Source organism: Gossypium arboreum, chromosome 3 (genome assembly GCF_025698485.1).
Source record: "Gossypium arboreum isolate Shixiya-1 chromosome 3, ASM2569848v2, whole genome shotgun sequence".
In the NCBI taxonomy this organism is placed as follows: domain Eukaryota; kingdom Viridiplantae; phylum Streptophyta; class Magnoliopsida; order Malvales; family Malvaceae; genus Gossypium; species Gossypium arboreum.
The window spans coordinates 78726796-78749955 of record NC_069072.1 but is presented as its reverse complement, the minus strand read 5'-3'; the positions used below and the strand labels follow the sequence as shown (position 1 = coordinate 78749955).

General features: G+C 38.9%; 2 non-coding genes across 2 annotated transcripts; both read right to left on the bottom strand.

Moving 5' to 3' along the window:
- Positions 1 to 249: 249 nt before the first annotated feature.
- LOC128291273 (small nucleolar RNA R71) lies at positions 250 to 356 on the bottom strand. The gene has a single exon (XR_008281049.1). It is a non-coding gene; the product is annotated as a small nucleolar RNA R71 (small nucleolar RNA).
- An 8680-nt stretch (positions 357 to 9036) lies between these two features.
- LOC128290934 (small nucleolar RNA R71) lies at positions 9037 to 9143 on the bottom strand. Its single transcript, XR_008280713.1, has one exon. It is a non-coding gene; the product is annotated as a small nucleolar RNA R71 (small nucleolar RNA).
- Between the last annotated feature and the right edge of the window lie 14017 nt (positions 9144 to 23160).

Genomic DNA, 23160 nt, shown 5'->3' with positions numbered 1-23160 from the left:
CAGTTTGTTCAGTTTGATGGTTTGCAGGACGAGGATCCCAACGCTCACTTGGCAAATTTCCTAGAATTTTGCGATACATTTAAAATCAATGGCGTTTCTGATGATGCCATATGTCTTCGGTTGTTTCCCTTTTCATTAAAGAACAAAGCTAAACAGTGGTTGAACTCGTTACCACGAGGGTCAATAACTACTTGGGAACAAACGACCGAAAAATTTTTATTAAAATATTTTCCACCAGCAAAAACAGCTAAATTATGTAATGATATCTCTTCTTTTGTGAAGATGGATTTAGAAACACTCTATGATGCATGGGAGAGATATAAGGACCTTTTAAGAAGGTGCCCTCACCATGGGTTACCCCTTTGGCTACATGTTCAAACGTTCCATAATGGCCTGAATCCTTCGACTCAGCAGATGATTGATGCAGCCGCTGGAGGAACTATCAATAATAAAACACCTGAGGCGACTTACGAATTTATTGATGAGATGTCATTGAATAACTATCAGTGGCAAGTTATGAGAACAAAGCCGATGAAAGCAGCCAGTGTTTTCAACCTCGACGCGGTTACTATGCTATCTAACCAAGTAGAACTCTTAAATAAAAAGATTGACGATTTGTGTGGTTCTACTCAGGTACATCCAGTGATGAGGTGCGATTCGAATGGAGGAGGAGCATGCATAGAATATCAACCCTTCAACCCTAGCATCGAGGAGGAACAAGTCTAATATATGGGTAACAATAACTCTAGATCCCAAAATAACCCATATAGTAACATTTATAATGCAGGTTGGAGGAACCATCCCAATTTCTCGTGGGGCGGTCAAGGAAATCAAAGGCCACAACATCCTCTGGGTTTTCAAGAACCACCTTACCAGCAAGAAAAGAAGCTGAACCTAGAGGAGATGCTAACGAAATTCATCTTGGTGTCAGAAACCCATTTTCAAAATACCGAGACAGCACTTAAGAATCAACAAGCATCGATCGAAGGGCTTGAAACTCAGATTGGATAGCTTGCCAAGTTGATTTCTAAACGACCATAAGGTAGCTTGCCAAGCAACACAGGATCTAACCCAAGGGAGCAACTCAACGCGATTACTAGTCAAGATGAGGAAGGGTTAGTCACACTTGAACCAGAACCAAGGCAAGAAATTGAGATAAGCAAAGGCAAAGGTGAGGTAGACCACAATGAGTAGAAACCGGTAAGTACAGAATACAAACCTCGTGTGTCATACCTTAATGTGACAAGGAAAGACCGCTCAGATGAATAATTTGGTAAATTTCTTAAACTCTTAAAAAAAATTACATATTAACTTACCGTTTATTGAAGCTCTATCGCAGATGCCAAATGCAATGAAATTTTTAAAGGAGCTTGTAGTAAATAAGAAAAAGTTGGACGAGGCTTCACATGTGAAGCTAAACCAGTTTGCTCAGCTATTCTACAAAATAAACTACCCAACAAACTAAAAGATCCTGATATTTTTACGATTCATTGCTTAATTGGTAGTTTAGATGTTAATAATGTATTAGCTGGTTTAGGGGCTAGTATTAACGTCATGCCTTACAAAATGTTTAAACAACTAGGTTTTGGAAAACCCAAACAGACTAGGATGAGCATTCAATAAGCAGATAAAACTATAAGATTTTCTAAGGGTATTATTGAAGATGTGCTAGTTAAAATCGATAAATTTATATTTCCCGTTGACTTCGTTGTTCTAGACATAGAGGAGGATAGCAACACTCCTTTGATTTTAGGAAGGCCCTTTTTAGCAACTGCTAGAATGATTATTGATGTTGGCACAGGTGAGCTCACACTTCTTGTGGGAGACGAAACAATCACTCTTCAAGCTCGCAATTCCAGCAACACATCGAAAATTAAAGGTGATTGTCTAAACCACTCTACTAAAACTGATCATATGGTACAACCTACTTTGCAGGAAATGAGTTTGAAGGAAGTACATGAGCCATTTTCAAGTAATAGTAGAGGACCTACTCATGAAGAATGAAGGCTACAAATTGAGGAGCTAGATGAATGGCGGACACATAAACCGAGAACACACGATAAACCAAAACTACGCCAGGATGAGCTCAATACCTTTCCAAATCAACTTAAGGTTGGAGATAAAGTTTTATTAGATGTCGCAGATCCTCACATTGTCACTACCAAACTGAATGAAGAAATCCCTCTTACGATACTTAGCATTTTCCCATTCGGTACAGTCGAGGTAAATCATTCTAAGTTCGACACTTTTAAGGTAAACAATACCCGCCTAAAACCTTATTTTGATGAGATTCACAGTAGGAATGAGGAGTATAAACTCCTCGAACCACCATGACCATTCAATGGAGAGGTAAGTCGAGCTTAGACTATAAATAAGCACTTCTCGGGAGGCAACTCGAGCACTAACTATATTAACTTCTTTAAATTTTAGTGTTTAAACACCTAACTTACTAACAGAGCTCTTGAATACAGGTTTCCCACACAGACACGGCCTAGCACATGGGCGTCCCTTAGGCCGTGTGGAAACAGGGCAAAGATTTTTCCCAGCACGGGCTATGATAAATCACCACAGCCGTGCGACATGGCCGTGGGCGAAATTGCCAAAATAACACGGGCGTGCAACACGCCTGTGTTTTGAAACTGTGGGTAAACCTGTCAATTTAACACGGGCGTGCGCCTGCATACACGGGCATGAGAGAAGCGAACGGAGATCAGCATGGTCGTGTAACATGGCCGTGTACACCAATGCACCTAATTTGAAAACTACGAAACGCACGGCTGTGTGCCCCAATTTCTCTATAAACACCTATTATTTATTTTATTTTATTTTTATCTTTATAATTTGAAATTATTTTATTTATTTCCTTTCAATACTATTTTATCCTGAGTTTTTACAATTTTTATTCTTCGGCTATTTCACTACGAGTAATTATGCTTCAGTATACCTCTTAAAGAGTTCCTGATTTTATCACAGTCAGAAAGAGCTCCAAAGCTCATCCTCGCATAGGAACTAAAAACTCCCCCGAGAAAGGCTTTCCACGACTGCCATGTCCTGGTCGAGCACGACCATAGCTACCACCAGATATAATATTCTTTTGGTGCAGGACTTATGGACTAATGAACCTCTACCACCACCTGAGTATCCTTCTCCACTCTCATGCCGGTTATCCTTCAAAACTCCAGTTCAAGGAATTCATTCATCATTCAGGAAGTTTCACTTCTTTCCCTATCTTATGATTATAAATCTATCTTTTTCATTATATCTATCTTTGTACATTGAGGGCAATGTACATTTAAAGTATGGGGGGTCTTTTATATCAGAAAAATCCCTGAATTTTGTTTTATTCTCATGCGATCTTCTCATATCATTATTAGAATGAATTCCAATTAGTCTATAATGTTTATTGATATATCTTGAATTAAAACATAGGCATTTATGCATTGATTGTTTAAACTTTAAGACATTAGGGAATCAAGCATGATAAGTTGATTTTTGAAGAATTAAAAACTTTTAGGTTGTTTCCCCAAGTTTAGGTATTATTTTGAGTTGGAAGTCACAAGTTTAAACATAAAAAAAAGCCATAATTTTTGTGAGATATTAAGCCTTTAGAGCATCTATTATTTCTTTCATGCTCACTTTCATTATGAGAGCGTCAGTATTGAATTGTTATTCTAGAACTTGCTTGATTATGCATGTTAAGACCACGCCATTTGATTTGATATGTCAAAATGATAAAGGCACTTAGGTTTAACCCACTAACTCTATAAAGGCCTACCTTCACAATTAACCCTTAGTGAACCCCCTTGAGCCTAGTAACCCATTTATTGATTTACCCTCAATATTAACCCATAACTCATTATTGTTGAAATCCCCTAAATTAATTTGATCCCTATTTTTGTCGAGATTTGAGTTAGAATAATTGCTTAACTATGTTTTATTCTATTTTGTAATTTGACTTGTTCTTAAAAAAATGTATACATATTAGTAGTAGTGATCTTCTGAGCTAAAGAAGTTAAATTCCATATTCTGAGAACAAGATTTGTTGTATGCAATTGTTGTCTAGTCATTTTTCTAGTTAGCCAATTTTTCAATTCAATTTTGATTCTAACCCTTTCTTTCAGCTTGTGACCACACCCTCTAACCAAAGCCACGTTACAACCCTCTAAAGACCTTTTGATTGATGTTTCATATCAATTTATAGTGGTAGAGATTTGATTTTCATGCAAGCCTATGGTAATGACTCTTCATTATTGACTATTAAGTGCTTCATTTTATTGTCCTTAAACACCTCGAGTGATTTGAGTGAATCTTTAGTGAGGATGTGAAACTCTATGATATTTTGAATCAAAGGTAATTACTTAAATGAAGGGATACACCTATGTTTTCATGATAAAATGCTCAACTTGGAATGTTTGAAACTTTGATATTCTTTTAGTTGAATTTTCAATGTATGACTTCCTATGGATTATTTTGAGATATTATCGATAGAAATTATAAGTTGAGAATAATTAATTTTGATTATGAGTTGAGGATTTTGCTTGAGGACAAGCAAATGCTTAAGTGTGGGGGTAACCGTAATTCATACATGTTTTAATCCTATGCTTAGGACATTTTATGGATGAATTTTCCTTAAAATTGGTGAATTCGATGCTCCTAATACCTTAATTTCATGTTTTACACTTAGGTGAGCATAGGAGAGAAAGGAACGAGAAACGGGCCAAAAACGGACAAAATGGGCCAACGTACGAAATCAATATGGCCTGGACCTCCTCACACGAGCAGACCACACGGTCGTGCTAATTTGACAGAATTGAAGCACGACTCACACGGGTGGACCATACGCCCGTGCCTATTTAACAGGCTTGACCACGGCCTTAAGCAATCGTACACGAACGTGTCACACGGGCGTGTCCCTGCCGAGCCAAAGTTTAGTCCAATTTGGAAAATACCAATTTTGAGGGTTCTTAGGCATTCTAAAGCCTATAAATACACCCTAGAGGAGGAGAAAAAGGGACACACAGAGAGGGAAGCAGGGAACTGCTCAAGGAAAGTCGATTGATCCATCTTAGAAGTGGGATTCATCATCAAGACTGAAGATCTCCCCTCAATTTCCCTTCAGGAGTTTTGGGTTTTTCTTTATGTTTTGTATTCATTATTCTTCTAAGATGTTTACCTTTTTAGTTATGAACTAAAACCCCTAAATACCTAAGGGGAATGAAACCTAAGGCAGATCTTGTTATTATTATCTGAATTGTATGATAAATATTTGGCTTGTTCTTAATTATGTGTTCTTAATTCTTGTTTTGATATTCCAGGATATTGATTCAAGTTAAGCTCTTATTTAGAGGAGGAAAAGACCCTGTCTGAGAGTACATTTTTCATAATTAAGCGGAGTTGATTGCGCGCCTAGAGATAGGGTGATAAGATTTTGCCGGATTAGGGTGAAACCTAATAAGGGGATCCATAGATCGAGTTAATGCAACCTTAGAGAGTTAATTAGAAAGAGATTTCAATTATTCAACCTAGCGCTAGAAATTGTTAGTCTCAAGAGGGATAATAATATAACTTAGGGATTTCTATGGATCAAGTCAAATGAATAAATCGTCCGATTCAGAGTCAAATAACAAGTGAAGTCTAGGTGATTTTTCCTTAGGTATTGTCTTAATTCAATCATTTTTCCAAAAGTAATTCCCCAATTCTATTTTCTGTGATTTCTTAGTTTAGTTAATTAGTTAGTTAAAACAAACCCCATTATTCTTAGGCTAGATAATAAAAAGACAGTCATTACTAGTACTTTTAGTTCCATTGGGTTCGACAATCTGGTCTTGCTAAAATTATACTACTGTTTGATAGGTACACTTGCCTTCATCGTGATAATAGTTAGTTTCAAGAACGATTCATTATAAATATTTAAAACCTGTCACAAATATCACGCATCATTTATACTGAAATAAGAATATAGAAATGTTATTACCAAAACTACTTAGGTAGTAAAACTGTACTGACAACTCTTTAGATTGAGTGAACTTCAAAATTGCGAACTGTGAAAATAGAATTTGAAATAATACTGTTCATAAAATATCTGTAATAAACAACTGGAATAATAAAACTGATTGGTATAAAACTTTTAATACAGATAAAAGCACATTTGGATAATGAGCACTAGAGGTATTCGTGGTAGAAGCCGGGACAGAGGCTGGGGAATTGCTCGGGCTGGGTTATCGTCTTTTGGACACCAGCCTAATGAAAAAGTTAGAGAGGCATCAGCTTCACCTATGGCTGAGACAGGGTCTCAAAATTGAGCAGCTAGGGACGGTGCACTGTCACAAGCAATGTTGAGGATTCTGGAAAGGGTCGACGGGCCTAGTGCTGGAATGTGGGCCGTAGGTCAATTACGGAATGACTTAGGTCTAATAGGGCGGAGATATTCAGGGGTACTGCTGGAGTTGCCCATAATGTGACTGAATATTGGATTGAGGCCATAGGGAGGATCATGGATGACCTTGATTGCACTCCTGATCAGAAGCTAAAAGGTGCAATATCACTGTTGAGAGACGAGGCTTACCAGTGGTGGCTTATAGTCAAAGAGGGCACTTAAGCCGATCGTTTGACCTGGGAGTTTTTCAAGACTATGTTTCAGGCTAAGTATGTGGGTGTTAGCTATGTGGATGCCCGTAGGAGGGAATTTCTGAACTTAATTCAGGGTAATGGGATAGTGGCTGAATATGAGGCCAAATTTTTGTGGCTGAGTCGCTATGCACGTGGGATGGTGGCTACAGAATACGAGCGGTGTGTTCGATTTAAGGATGGCTTCAGAGATGGATTAAGGGTTTTGATAGCTCCTCAAAGGGAGTGGATTTTGCAGCACTGGTTGACAAGGAAAAAATTACTGAGAATGTGATGCACGCTGAGCACTAGAGCAGAGAGAAAAGCAAACGTAAGAGGGATGCTGATAAACTATAATTTATACATATTTTTATCCCATGCTTAGAACATTTATGGATGAGTTCTCCTTAGATTTGGTGAATTCGATGCTCCTAATCCTTTAATTTCATGTTTTATACCTAGGTGAGCATAAGAGAATAAAAAGAGCGAGAAACAGACCTAAAACGGAGAAAATAGACCAACATGAGAGATCAACACGACCTGGACTTCTTCACACGGGTAGTCCACACGGCCATGTCCATTTGGTAGAATCGAAGCACGACTTACACGGGTAGACCACATGCCCGTGCCTATTGAATAGCCTTGACCACGGTCTGAAGCAGTCGCACACGGGCGTGTCCCTATCGAGCCCAAGTATAGTCCTATTCAGAAAAGGCCACTTTTGAGGGATCTTAAGCATTCTAAAGCCTATTTAAACACCCAAGAGGCACTAGAAAAGGACACACGGAGTAGGAGGTAAGGAATTACTCAAGGAAAGCCGATTGATCCATCTCAGAACCCGGATTCATCGTCAAGACTGAAGGTCTCCCTTCAATTTCCTTCAAGAGTTTTGGGTTTTCTTTATGTTTTGTTATCTTTATTCTTTTGAGATGTTTTCTTTCATAATTATGAACTAAAACCCCTAAATACCTAAAGGGAATGAAACCTAAGACAGATCTTGTTATTATTATCTGAATTGTATGATAAATATTTGACTTGTTCTTAATTATGTGTTCTTAATTCTTGTTTTAATATTCCAGGATATTGATTCAAGTTAATACGCTTATTCAGAGGAGCAAAAGTCCCTGTGTAAGAGTAAATTTGTCATAATTAAGCGGAGTTGATTGCACGCCTAGAGATAGGGTGATAAGATTTTGCCGGATTAGGGTGAAACCTAATAAGGGAGTCCATAAATCGAGTTAATGTAACACTAGGGTGTTAATTAGAAAGAGATTTCAATTAATCAACCTAGGGTTAGACGTTATTAGTCTCGAGAGAGATAATAATATAACTTAGGGATTTCTACGGATCAAGTCAAATAAATAAATCTTCTGATTTAGAGTCGAATAACAAGTGAAGTCTAGGTGGATTTTTCCTTGGGTATTGTCTTCATCAATCAAGTTTTCCCAAAGGCTTTTCCCCAATTTTCTCTCTGTGCACCCTTAGTTTAATTAATTAGTTTAGATAAACAAATCCCTTAATTTTTAGGATAGATAATAAAAAGAAAAGTAATGACTAGTACTCTTGGTTCTTTTGGGTTCGACAATCCGGTCTTGCTAAAGCTATACTACTGTTCGATAGGTACACTTGCCTTTATCGTGATAATAGTTAGTTTCAAGAACAATTAATTATAAATTTTTAAAATCTGTCATGAATATCACGCATCAAGTTTTTGGCGCTGTTTCTGAGGAACTACTATATTAGGAACACTCGATTTTTATTACTTTAGCCATATTTAATTTTAGTGCAATTTATTTTTAGTTTAATTTCACGTTTCTAACTTTTATTTTATTTTCTTCTGACAGGTTTTTCTAGTTTATGACCAGAAGAAACCCGTCAGGACCATTACTTTACGACAGTGAGATCGATCGCACAGTTCGCAGAAACCGAAGAGAAATAAGGAGAAGCTTAAGATATACAGAGGAGGAGCAAGAGGACGATACTTTAACCACAACCGAGGAGATGGCTGAAAATCAAGAAAATCCACTCCGTCCTGCGATTGCTGCTAATCAGAATACTGCTCCGTGTACTATGTATGATTATGCTAAACCTTCTCTAACTGGAACTGAATCAAGCATAGTTAGGCTTGCTGTCGCTGCAAATAATTTTGAACTGAAACCTCACACAATACAAATGATACAGCAATTTGTTCAGTTTGATGGTTTGCAGGACGAGGATCCTAACGCTCACATGGAAAATTTTTTGGAACTTTGTGACTCTTTTAAAATTAATGGCGTTTCTGATGATGCTATTTGCCTTCGGTTATTCCCTTTTTCATTGAGGAACAAAGCTAAATAGTGGTTGAACTCATTACCATGAGGGTCAATCACTACTTGGGAATAAATTACCGAAAAGTTTTTATTAAAATATTTTTCACTGGCTAAAATGGCTAAATTACGTAATGATATCTCTTCTTTTTTACAGATGGATTTAGAAACAATCTATGATGCATGAGAGAGATACAAGGATTTGTTGAGAAGGTGCCCTCACCATGGGTTACCACTCTGGCTACAGGTTCAAATGTTTCACAATGGCCTGAATCCTTCGATTAGATAGATGATTGACGTAGCTGCTAGAGGAACTATCAATAATAAGACACCTGAGGATGCTTATGAATTTATAGAAGAGATGTCACTGAATAATTATCAGTGGCAAGTCATGAGGACAAAACCAATGAAAACAGCCGGCGTTTTTAACGTCTATTTGGTCACCATGCTCTCTAATCAGGTAGAACTTTTGAATAGAAAAATTGGCAGTTTTGTTGGTTCTTCACAGGTTCACCCAATAATGCAGTGCGAAGCAAGTGGAGGTGGATCAAGCAATTCAGAATACCCACCTTATGGCCACAACATGGAGAACGAGTAGTTAAATTACATGGGTAATAATCCTCGATCTCAAAATAATCCTTATAGTAACACTTACAATGCAGGTTGGAGGAACCACCCAAATTTTTCATGGGGAGGCCAAGGAAATCAGAAACCACCACCACCTCCAGGCTTCCAACAAACACCTTATCGACAAGAGAAAAAGCCGAACCTTGAAGAGATGCTAACAAAATTCATCTCAGTGTCAGAAACTCATTTTCAGAATACCGAGACAGCACTTAAGAATCAACAAGTGTCGATCCAAGTGCTCGAAACTCAGATAGGATAGCTCACCAAATTAATATCTGAACGACCACAAGGTAGCCTGTCGAGTAACATTGAATCTAACTCAAGGGAACAACTCAACGTAATTACCATCCAAGACAAGGAAGGGTTAGTGGAACCTGAACCAGAACCAAGGCAAGGAATCGTGGTAAGTAAAAGCAAAGGTGAGGTAGACCACAGTGAACAAACACCGGTGAGTAAAGAGTACAAACCTCGTGTGCCATACCCCAATGCGACAAGGAAAGACTGCACAGACGAATAATTCGGTAAATTCCTTAAATTATTAAAGAAATTACATATTAACTTACTGTTTATTGAAGCTCTTTCATAGATGCCAAACGCAGTCAAATTCTTAAAGGAGCTTTTAACAAATAAGCAGAAGTTAGATGAGTCGTCGCATGTAGAGCTAAATACGGTTTGATCAGCCATACTATAGAATAAACTGGCCAACAAATTAAAATATCCAGGAAGTTTTACGATTCCTTGTTTAATTGGTAGCTTAGATGTTAATAATGCTTTTTCTGATTTCGGGGCTAGCATCAATGTTATGCCTTACAAAATGTTTAAGCAACTAGGTCTTAGGAAACCCAAACAAACTAGGATGAGTATTCAATTAGCTGATAAAACAATCAAATTTCCTAGGGGTATTATTGAAGATGTACTTGTTAAAATTGACAAATTTATATTCCCAGTTGATTTCGTTGTTCTAGACATAGAGAAGGATAGTAACATTCCTTTAATTTTAGGGAGGCCCTTTTTAAAAACTGCTAGAACAATAATTGATGTTGGCATAGGTGAACTCACACTTCGTGTGGGAGATGAAACAATCACCCTTCAAGCTCGTAATTCGAGTAACACATCGAAAATTGAAGGTGGTTGTATAAATCATTCTACTAAAACTGACCATGTGGTGTAACCTACTTTGCAGGAAATAGGTTCAAAGAACATACATGAGCCATGTTCAAACAACAACAAAGGACCCATCTATGAAGAACGAAGGCTACAAATCTATGAGCTAGATGAATGGCGGACTCATAAACCCAGAACACACGATAAACCAAAACCACGCCATGATAAGCTAAATTTTTCCTCAGATCAACTTAAGGTTGGAGACAAAGTGCTATTAGACGTAGCAGACCCTCGTATTACCAGTTCTGAACCAAATGAAGAAATCCCTCTTACGGTACTTAGCATTTTTCCATACAGTACAGTCGAGGTAATTCATCCCAAATTCGGCATGTTCAAGGTAAATAATACTTGTCTTAAACCTTATGTTGATAAAATTGATAGTAGGGATGAGGAGTGTAAACTCTTCGAACCACCATGACCATGCAACAAGAGAGGTAAGTCGAGCTTAGACTATAAATAAGCGCTTCTCGGGAGGCAACCCGAGCACTAACAGTATTGATTTCTTTAAAATTTTAGTTTTTAACATCTAATCACTAACTGAGTCCTTGAAACACAGGTTTTCTAATCCACACCGCCAGGCACACGGGCGTGCCTTAGGCCGTGCTCACACCACAGGAGGAGACAGAGCCGTGCAATACGGCCGTGTGGAAACAGGGCAAAATCTTTCTACAACACAAGATGCGGTAAGTTGCCACGACCGTGCGACGTGGCTGTCGGCGAGTCTGTCAAAACAACACAGGTGTGTGACACTCCTGTGTCTATAAACCGTGGTTGAGATTGAGAATTTAACACGGGCATTCGGCACGCCCTTGCCTACCACCCGTGCTCAAGACTGATAAAATAACAATGTACATTTAAACACGAGCATGGGAGAAGCGAACAAAGTAGGACACGGTCGTGTGCACCAACATGCCCAAGGAACACTAGCGTGTGACGAATTTCAGAAGTGCTTAAATTTAAAAATCGCGAAACACACAGGCTAAAATTAAGACACACGGGCGTGCCCCACGGCCATGTGCCCCAAAATCTATATAAAACCCTCACTATTCATCATCCCCTTCCCCAAAATCCCTAACCCTAGTCGCCGCAACTCTTGCCCACGCCCTCCTTACCACGCCCGTGAACCGACCCAAGCCCTTCCATCTTGCGTTTGTCTACTCTTTTCTCTCTATTCTCTTCAAATCTTTTACTTATTTCATGATTTTTTATTGTTTTATTTGACTATTTTGGGTAAATATTTATGGTTATAATGATAGTAATACTTATACTCTTTATTAGAAAATTTCCATTTTAGTCAATGCATTATGCTACATTCATCCATTTTTCTTGTTTACATGGATTTCATGCTTACCCACACCATATTATCAAACCCACATGCATTCATTCACTAGATATTCCATTTAGCATTATTCCCATGTTCCTATTGTTAATAATGATTTCTATTAGGATTTAGTTACTTTTCATCTTACCTGTTACCTATGATGCCCATGAAGTATTCTTCTTTAATGTTAACATACTTGTGTACCTCTCCATGCCATTCTTGGGGAGTATTGTTTTAACTTCGACTTTTTATTACAGGTATACCATGTCAACCTCACATGGCAAAAGACTGCCATCCCAGCTTCGAATAAGAGGAAAGGAGCAACGTCATCCTCAGGTCCTACCGTTGAGATTTGCCACCCTTTCATTCAGTTCCCCTTAGAATTCCAGGAAGAACTCTTTCAAATACTTTGGGCCCGACCCTTAGGTGTGGGCCGCTACATTGACTGGGCTACACTTGAACAAGTCTAAATGGCTGACGCGGTCCGAGCTCTTCTGACGACTGACCCGTAAGAGCTCTTCTTTGAGATCATCGAGCCTACATACCTCAAGCTCACACTAGAACTTTTTTTGACTTTTCACTTCCAAACTGTTATGACAGAGTTCGATGATCCTGGAACGGTCTAGTTCTGCCTTGGTGGTTTAATGCGCCAGTTGAGCGTACCGGAGTTCGAAATTGCACTAGGGCTATATGTGGAAGAGTTCATGGATGACAACGAACTCGACACCCTTCATCATCACATTTACTATTCACCGTCCAAATGCTGGAAGGACCTCGTCCTTGCCTTGGCCACCTACGACCCTAGCCATTCCAAGGCATCAGCTCTCCCTCCATCCTTGAGGTACCTATACGCCCTCTTGGCCCACACTCTGACAGGGAGACGAGAGAGCACTGGCGTCGTCAACACTCACGACGCCTACTTTTTATGGAGTATGGTGAATAGGCACATCTTCGACCTCGCCTATTTCATTGCCCTCACCATTCGCCATCAAACAGAGCAGCATAGGAAGGGAGTCATCTTTATTGGCCCCTAAGTGACTCGATTTGCTCGGTACTTCGGGCTCCTCAACACAGCGGCACAATCATCCTCCCTCACTCTCATCGGCCAGATGTCCCCACAGGGCATCTCGAGCATGTTACATATGAGGATGATCAAAAAACAACGTGAAACCTACCCCCTCAGTACCGCCTCGTCCAGTCCACCGAGGAGGAGGACCCAGAGGACATTATTGATGATGTCCCTCCACATCATGAGGACCAACCGTCTCAGCCACCACCCATCCATCATCCAATTCATGTGGCGGCTTCATATTTTGACATCTCTGAGCGCCTTACTCGATTTGAGTAGTAGTATTTTCAGCGCTTTGATAACATTGATGCTACTCTTCATCAAATTTGTTAGCACCTTCACATCTTATCGCCACCACCACCTCGCAAACCATCCGGCGATGACAATGTTTAAGAACTTTTTATTTATCATTTTTATTTTTACTTTTATCTTTATTTATCTTTTTAAGTACTTTTTATTTTATTTTCCTTTAATATGATTTCATTTTTAGGTTTTATAATTTTTATTAAACAATTTATAGTTTCGGCTATTCCTTTACGAGTAATTATGCTTCTTTATATTTCCTAAAGAGTTCTTGATGTTATCACAGTTATAAAGAGCTCCAAAGCTCATCATTACCTAGGAACTCGAACCTCTACTGGCAAAGGTTCTCCACGACTGCCATGTCCTGCTCGACCACGACCATAGCTACTACCAGATATAATATTCTTTTGGCGCAGGACTTATGGCCTAATGAACCTTTACCACCACCGGAGTATCCTCCTCCACTTTTATCAGGGACTTGGTCGATTATTCTCCATAACTCCAATTCAATGAATTCATTCATCATTCAGGAAGTTTCACTTCTCTCCCTATCTTATGATTATATATCTATATTTTTTAGTATATCCATCTTTGTACATTGAAGGCAATGGACATCTTAAGTGTGGGGGGTCTTTTATATCATTATCAAAAAAATCCCTGAATTTTGTCTTATTCTCATTTGATCTTCTCATATCATAATTAGAATGAATTTTGATTGATTTATGATTTTCTATTAATATGTCTTGAATTAAAACATTGGCATTTATGCATTGAATATTCAAACTTTAAGGAATTAGAGAATCAAGCATGATAAAGTTGATTTTTGAGAATTAAAAATTTCTAGGTTGTTTCCCTAAGTTTAGGTATTATCTTGAGTTAAAATTTACAGGTTTAAACATCAAAAAGCCATAATTTTTGTGAGATCTTGAACCTGTAGAGCATCTATTATTTCTTTCATGCTCACTTTTATTATTGCTTTGAGTGCGTCAATATTGAATTGTCATTCTAGAACTTGCTTGATTATGCATGTCAAGACCACACCATTTGATCTGAAATGTCGAGATGATAAAGGCACTTAGGTTTAATGCACTCACTCCATAAAAGCCTACCTTCACAATTAACCCTTAGTGAACCCTCTTGAGCCTAACAACCCAATCATTGATTTTCTCTCAACATTAACCCTTAACCCATTATTGTTGAAATCCCCTAAATTAATTTGATCCCTATTTTTGTCGAGATTTGATTTGAATAAATTGCTTAGCTATGTTTTATTTTTATAGATTGCCTATGTTATTTGACTTGTTCTTAAAAAAAATACATACATATATATTAGTAGTTATTCATCGTTTTTTGAACTTAAGTGTTAATTGAAGCTCACTTGTATTCAATTAATGATTAGTTATTTTTCTAGTTAAGTAATTTTTCAATTCAATCTCAATTCTAACCTTTTTTTTCTGCTTGTGACCACATCCCCTAACCAAAGCCACGTTAAAACCCTCTAAAGACCTTTTGATTGACATATTATCTCAATATATAGTGGTGGAGATTTGATTTTCATGCAAGCCTAAGGTAATAACATTTCATATTGACTAATGAGTGCTTCATTTATTGTCCTTAAACTCCTCGTGTGATTTGAGTGAATCTTTAGTGAGGATGTTAAACTTTGTGATATTTTGAATCAATGGTAATCACTTAAACGAGGGGAGACACCTATGCTTTCATGATAAAATGCTCAACTTGGAATGTTTGAAACTTTGATGTTCTTCTAGTTGAATTCTCAATGTATGACTACTTATGGTTTATTTTGAGATATTATCGATAGGGATTATAAGTTGAGAAGAGTTTATTTTGATTGTGAGTTGAGGATTTTGCTTGAGGACAAGCAAACGCTTAAGTGTAGGGGTATTTGATAAACCGTAATTTATACATATTTTTGTCCCATGCTTAGCATATTTATGGATGATTTCTTTGTAGATTTGGTGAATTCGGTGCTTCTAATCCTTTAATTTCATGTTTTATACTTAGGTGAGCATAAGAGAATAAAAAGAGCGAGAAACGGGCCAAAAATGGAGAAAATGGACTAACATGAGAAATCAACATGGCCTGGACTTCCTCACACGGGTAGTCCACACTACCATGTCCATTTCGTAGAATCGGAGCACGACTTACACGGGTAGACCACATGCCCGTGCATATTTAATAGCCTTGACCACAGTTTGAAGCAGTCGCACACGGGTATGTCACACGAGCGTGTCCCTGTCAAGCCCAAGTATAGTCTTATTCGGAAAAGGCCACTTTTGAGGGCTCTTAGGTATTCTAAAGCCTATTTAAACACCTGAAGGGGCACGAGAAAAAGACACACGGAGTAGGAGGTAAGGAATTACTCAAGGAAAGCCGATTGATCCATCTCAGAACCCGGATTCATCGTCAAGACTGAAGATCTCCCTTTAATTTTCTTCAGGAGTTTTGGGTTTTCTTAATGTTTTGTTATCTTTATTCTGTTGAGATGTTTTCTTTCATAATTATGAACTAAAACCCCTAAATACCTAAGGGGAATGAAACCTAAGACGGATCTTGTTATTATTATCTGAATTGTATGATAAATATTTGACTTGTTCTTAATTATGTGTTCTTAATTCTTGTTTAAACATTATAGGATTTTGATTCAAGTTAATACGCTTATTCAGAGGAGTAAAAGTCCCTGTCTAAGAGTAAATTTGTCATAATTAAGTGGAGTTGATTGCACGCCTAGAGATAGGGTGATAAGATTTTTACCGAATTAGGGTGAAACCTAATAAGGAAGTCCATAGATCGAGTTAATGCAACACTAGGGTGTTAATTAGAAAAAGATTTCAATTAATCAACCTAGGGTTAGACGTTATTAGTCTCGAGTGAGATAATAATATAACTTAAGGATTTCTACGGATCAAGTCAAATAAATAAATCTTCTGATTCAGAGTCGAATAACAAGTAAAGTCTAGGTGGATTTTTCCTTAGGTATTGTCTTCATCAATCGAGTTTTCCCAAAGGCTTTTCCCTAATTTTCTCTCTGTGCACCCTTAGTTTAATGAATTAATTTAGATAAACAAATCCCTTAATTTTTAGGGTAGATAATAAAAAAAAAAGTAATTACTAGTACTCTTGGTTCCTTTGGGTTCGACAATCCGGTCTTGCTAAAGCTATACTACTGTTCGATAGGTACACTTGCATTCATTGTGATAATAGTTAGTTTCAAGAATGATTAATTATAAATTTTTAAAACCTGTCACGAATATAACGTATCAGATGCTAAGCCCTCAAGTTCTTTTCAGAGGATTAAGAAAAGGCCTAGACCTGACGGGCCAGTCAGAGATAGGACCCTGCTGCTGCTGCTATTGTTGGACTACAATTATGTGCTGATTATGGGAAACGCCATCAAGGCGAATGTTGGAGGAAGTTGGGTTCATGTCTGAGATGTGAATCGTTAAAGCATCGGGTTAAAGATTATCCGTGGAGGGCCTATCAGATGCAGGATACTGGTATGGGTACTGGTCAGCCACCAAGAGGTGTTCAGCAACCACTGAGAGGCCGTGGTCAAGCTAGGGGTGGAAACGATACAAGACGTGGAAGCAGAGCACCGGATAGAGGTGCTGGTCATATTGAGGCGAGGCAGCCGACACTAGTCTATGCTGCACGTTGCCGTAAGGACGGAGATGCTCCAGATGTTATAATGGGTACGTTCTTTATCCATAAGATACCTTATACTGCATTGATAGATGTAGGATCTACTCATTCCTATGTTGCCTGTAATGTTACTGAGAACTTAGGGATTTTGGTTGAGAATACTTCAAGGGGAATTACTATATTAAGTCCGCTGGGACATTCTGTTCAGATAAATAAGATGTTTAGTGATGTTCCCTTAGAGATATAAGGAGTTATCTTTTTGGCCGATCTTATGGAGTTGCCTTTTGGAGAGTTCGACCTGATACTAGGCATGGACTAGTTAGTCAAACATCGGGTAAGCTTGGATTGTGCTACTAAACGAGTTGTATTAAAAACTGAGGTAGATAAGGAGGTAATGGTAATTGGAGAGCGATAAAACTATTTGAGTAATGTAATTTCTGCACTAAGGGCCGAGAAGTTGGTTCACAAGGGTTGTGAAGCGTACTTGGCCTATGTCAGTGTTTCAGATGTTAGGGACCCTTGGGTAAAGGATATCAAGACTGTTAAGGATTTTCTGGACGTTTTCCCTGAAGAGTTACTAAGATTACCTTCAGAATGTGAAGTGGAGTTTAGGATTGAGCTCCTTCTTGGTACAGCTCCAGTGTCCATCACCCTTTACGGAATGGTACTAAAATAGCTGGTGGAGCTTAAGGCTCAGATTCAAGAGTTATTAGACCATGGGTTTATCTGACCTAGTGTGTCTCTGTGGGGAGCTCTAGTCTTATTTGTGAAAAAGAAAGATGGATCCATACGTATGTGCATCGACTACAGACAACTGAATAAGCTGACCATTAAGAATAAATATCCTCTGCCGAGGATTGGTGATTTGTTCGACCAACTGCAAGGGGCATCGATTTTCTCTTAAATAGATATCTGATCGGGGTATCACCAATTGAGAGTTAAAGACATCGATGTGCACAAGACAACGTTTAGGACTCGTTATGGTCGTTACAAGTTCCTGGTAATGCCTTTTGGACTGAAAAATGCACCGGCAGCTTTTATGGATCAGATAAACAGAGTGTTTCAACCCTACCTGGATCGGTTTGTGGTAGTATTTATCGACGATATATTGGTGTATTCAAAGACTGAGAATGAACACGATGAACATCTACGAGTAGTTCTGAAATCTGAGGGAGAAATAATTGTTCGCCAAGTTTAGCAAGTGTGAATTTTGGTTACGTGAGGTAACGTTTCTTGGTCATGTGGTATCTGCTGAGGGAATTAGGGTTGATCCTCAGAAAATTGAGGCTATTGTAGATTGGAAGCAGCCTAAAACTGTGTTAGAAATTTGCAGCTTTCTAGGTCTGGCTGGGTATTATCGAAGATTTGTAGAAGGGTTTTCACTAATTACCGTACCCTTAAGTAAGCTACTACGTAAGGGCGTACTTTATTTTAACTGACTGATGCGTAGTAAGAGAGCTTTAAGAAGCTCACAAAAGTTCTGATTGAGGCTCCTGTTTTGATTTAGCCGGAGTCTGGGAAGGAATTTACTATTTATAGCGATGCGTCACACATTGGTTTGGGTTATGTGTTGACGCAAGAAGGTAAGATGGTAGCTTATGCATCTCATTAGCTTAAGACGCATGAGGCAAATTATCCAACTTATGGCTTGGAGTTGGCCGCGGTGGTGTTTGCACTAAAAATTTGGAGGCATTACTTGTACGGTAAGAAGTGTATTATTTTCACAGATCGCAAGAGCCTCAAGTATCTTCTCACTCAGAAGGAGTTAAATCTAAGGCAGCGTAAGTGGATTAAGCTGCTTAAGGACTATGACTACTCGATTGAATACCACCCTGGTAAGGCTAATGTGGTGGCCGACGCACTGAGTTGCAGGGCTATAACTGATCTGAGAGCAATGTTTGCTCGTCTTAGCTTATTTGATGGTGGTTTCTTGGTTGAGCTCTAAGTTAAACCAGTGTGGATCGAGCAAATTAAGAGCAAACAGCTGGAAGATGAGTCATTGGGTCATCGTTTCTGTCAAATTGAGAATGGTAATATTGTGGATTTTGGGCTGAACAATGAAGGGGTACTCTGTTTTCGAGGAAGAATTTGCGTGCCTAAGGATATTGATTTAAGAAAGACGTTGCTGTGAGAGGCGCATAGTAGCCCCTGTGCTATGTACCCAGGTGGGAGTAAGATGTATAGAGATCTCTGTGAGATTTTTTGATGGCTAGGTCTTAAGTGAGAGATTACCGACTTTGTGGGGAAATGTCTGACTTGTCAATAGTTTAAAGCGGAACATCAGTTGCCTTCGGGGTTACTTCAACCAGTTAAGATTCCACTGTGGAAGTGGGAGAGAGTAACTATAGACTTTGTGAGTGGGCTACCCCTAACGCCTTCTAAGAAAAATTTAGTTTGGGTCATTGTGGATCGATTAACCAAAACCGCTCATTTCATACCAGTTCACACATATTATTCATTGCAGAAATTGGCTAAGCTATATGTATACGAGATAGTGAGACTACATGGAGTACTAGTTTCCATAATATCAGATAGAAATCTGCGCTTCACGTCTCGGTTCTGGAAGAAGTTGCATGAAGCACTGGGCACTCGGTTGGACTTCAGTACTGCGTTCCATCCTCAAACAATGGTCAGTTGGAGAGGGTGATTCAGATACTGGATGACATGTTAAGGAGTTGATAATTGACTTCCAAGGTGGTTGGGAGGAGTACTTGCCACTAGCAGAGTTTGCTTATAACAATAGTTACCAGTCTAGCACACAGATGGCACCTTACAAAGCACTATATGGCCGTAGGTGTAGCACTCCATCATGTTGGACTGAGTTGAGCGAGCAGCGTGCTTAAGGTCCTGAGTTAGTATCTGATACCAATGATAAGGCCAAATTAATTCAGGATTGATTGAAGGCAGTATCAAATAGACAGAGGTCATATGTGAATCGAAGTGTAAAGAAATTGAGTATGCTGTGGGAGATTTTGTCTTTCTAAAGGTCTCGCCATAGAAGAAGGTACTTAGATTTGGACGTAAGGGCAAGTTGAGCCTAAGGTTTATTGGGCCATATTGCATATTGAGACGAGTAGGACTGGTTGCCTATCAGTTAGAGCTACCTCTAGAATTAGAGCGGATTCATGATGTATTTCATGTATCGATGCTGATACGCTACCACTCTGATCCTACACATGTGGTATTGGTTGAGGAGATTGTAGTTAGACTAGACCTGACTTTCGAAGAGGAAGCAGTCCAGATTTTGGATCGAGAGGTGAAAGTCTTGAGAAGGAAGTCAATCCCATTAGTAAAAGTTCTTTGGCGGAATCACAGTTCTGAGGAGGCTACATGGGAACCCGAGAAGGTATGCGACAACAATATCCTCACCTATTCTGACCAAATAAATTTCAAGGCTGAAATTTTCTTTAAGGAGGGTAGAATTGTAATGCCCCAAATTCCAAAAACCTTGTTAAAATTACTTGGCGTGTTTGCAACGTGAAAGTTTGTCTAGCTTAGCGATTTAATGCTCTGGGAGTGTCTAAGAAGTTATGGGTTCAAGACCTGGATTGAGAAAAATTTTGGTTTTATTTGAATAAACCCTTGTCGGTTGCTAGTAGACTTTTAAACTAATATGAGTAGAACTTAACAAAGTGAGCATGCTAGCCTAGTGGTAGGTGGCGTGTGGAGTGTGTAACAAGTTTGAGGTTCGAATCCCAGCTCGTGCATAAGGGAAATTATTTTTACTGCTTGTTTGGGGAGGTAGTAGTGGTTAACTGAAACACTAGTAAGGGGAAATGAGTTTGAATTGATCATGGAGGATTGGTAGGAGAAAGTTGAAGAGAGATAGGAGGAGAGTTTTTAGGAGCAAATCAAGGGATTTGAAGTTGTGGTAAGTTGGGTGAATGGAGACTCTAGGCACTCATGAATTCGGCCTAGGGGTCATACACTTCATTTCGTCAGTTTAGCACTCTCGTTTTCCTTTTTACGTTTTGGAGTTTTTCCCTTTTTTTGAATAGCCATTTTCTGCTAAGGGTCTTGGGGGTACTTCTCATTTTGACCATTCGGGCACTTGCCAATTTTCATTTTTGGGTCTTCAAAACAGTGTTTTTGATCAATCGTTTTCTTTGCCTCTTCTTCTTAACTTTCCGGTTTGGTTCATGTTTTCTTAACTGATTATTTTCTCTTCTTTCCTTCGACCTTCTTTTCTTTTGTTCTATGTTGGCCGAATCTAAGGTTCTTTGTTCTTCAACATCGAACATCTTGTTTCTACTTTCCTTCTTTCTGCTCTTGGCTGAATATCTCTTTACCATTTGGGCGACTTCTAGGCTTGGGGTCTTGGCTAAGTTTTGGTAGGTTTTCTTCTCAGGAAATGACGACTTCTTCCTCTGGAGGCCGAATGTACCCTTCTCATTCATTCTATTTTTCACCTAAATGATTGACTCGTAACATAGTAATTTTACCGAATGTTGCTAGGGGCTCGATTTCAATAAGCAAAGGTTGGGCCGATTACTTCTCCTTTACAAGTGATAATTTCTCTATCGGTAAAGGTTCAAGTTTTAGTTATATTTGTGTAGAACTATAGATGTTTATGAGTTGGTTAACTGTACTTGTGAAGGTAAAGCGTTGGAATGAGTACGTGGAGTTAGAACAAGGGAAGGTTGCGATTATTGACTGGTAAGTGCGTGACTTGGTTAAGGCGGTTTCAATTTATGGTTTTGGATTAACAAGGGTTTGAGACTAATGAGAGGTTGTGGTTGACCATAGGTTCTAGATCTTGGAGGTATTTCGACTACAACTCCATAACAGGTGTGTGAACACTATCATTAGATGTATGATAGTAAAAGCCGAAAAGCCGAAAAGTAGACTGTCGGCACCACTCGGGCGTATGGTCGCCCGTGTGGCAGGCCTAGTAGTAAAACAAGGCCGTGATGTCGACGAAATGGCCATGAGCGTTTTCTTGGGCCAAAGCGGTATTGGGCCATTCTGGGTTGAATTGGGTCATGTGGGCCTAATGGGCCCGTGGGCTCATGTGGAGAAATTGCACAAAGTATGGTGAATTGTGGGCCAGGTTGTGTGAACTACACGACTAAGGACATTTTTGGGCTATGTGGGTCATACGAGAGTGTGGGCCCAGATGGGCCTGCAATATAGGCTAAAGGCCCATTCACACTGATTGACTGATAAGGTTGCACGGGTCGCTCAAGACGACTGTGGACCTACTATAGGGTTGGTAAGTACACTTAGACCCCATATTGAGAAATTGATCATTATACCCCTGTGAGGTAAATTGACTGAAATACCCCCGTATTATGTATGACTGTTTTTGAGCATGACATCTCTGTATACACATATGATATTATGTTGCATTACATGGGGTGGGATATATGATTTTGAAGGAAGTGTACTGAAAGGCTATAAGCCTATTACTGGCAATTCTGCTGCAATTACTGTATAGTACCAGAATCGGTATGACTTGGTATGTAGGGTTGGGTGGGTTGATTTAATCCCCACATGGTGTGTAGGGCTGGTACGGAGATGGTGTGTTGCGGATGGATTGGGTAGGATTCTTTTCTTGCATAATGCACTGAAATGGGCCAAGGCCCATACTGCCTCTGTTACTGATACGTTAAGGCCTAGATTGCTATTGTTACTAGAAAAGGGGCAGAGGCCCTAGCTGATACTAAAGGCTTAGGCCCAGATTGTGTTTGCACTGATTGGTTGCTGTTATGGGATTTCCCACACTGAGTTTCGTAAACTCACCCATCTGTTAACTATGCTGGTAATCCTCAGGCTTAGACGGATCGAGTGACAGAGCACTTCGAGGTGGCCACTTGTCGTAGTTTCTTTAAATATTACATTTAAGATTTTATTTTGGATTTTCATTATGTAATAAGGCTTTTTTAATTTTTGTTTTGATTTGGGCATTTTATTTACTTTATTTTACCTGTTAGTGATAGGATTCAAATTTTCAAGAAAATACAAACAAATGATTTTCTGAACATATGATGCTTACGCAAAACATTTTGAAAGCTTCCGCGACAAGCACTGATTTAAAGTTTAAATAACAAACTTTATAAACAATAATTTGCTAAACCAACCTGAATTTTTTCAATGAACCA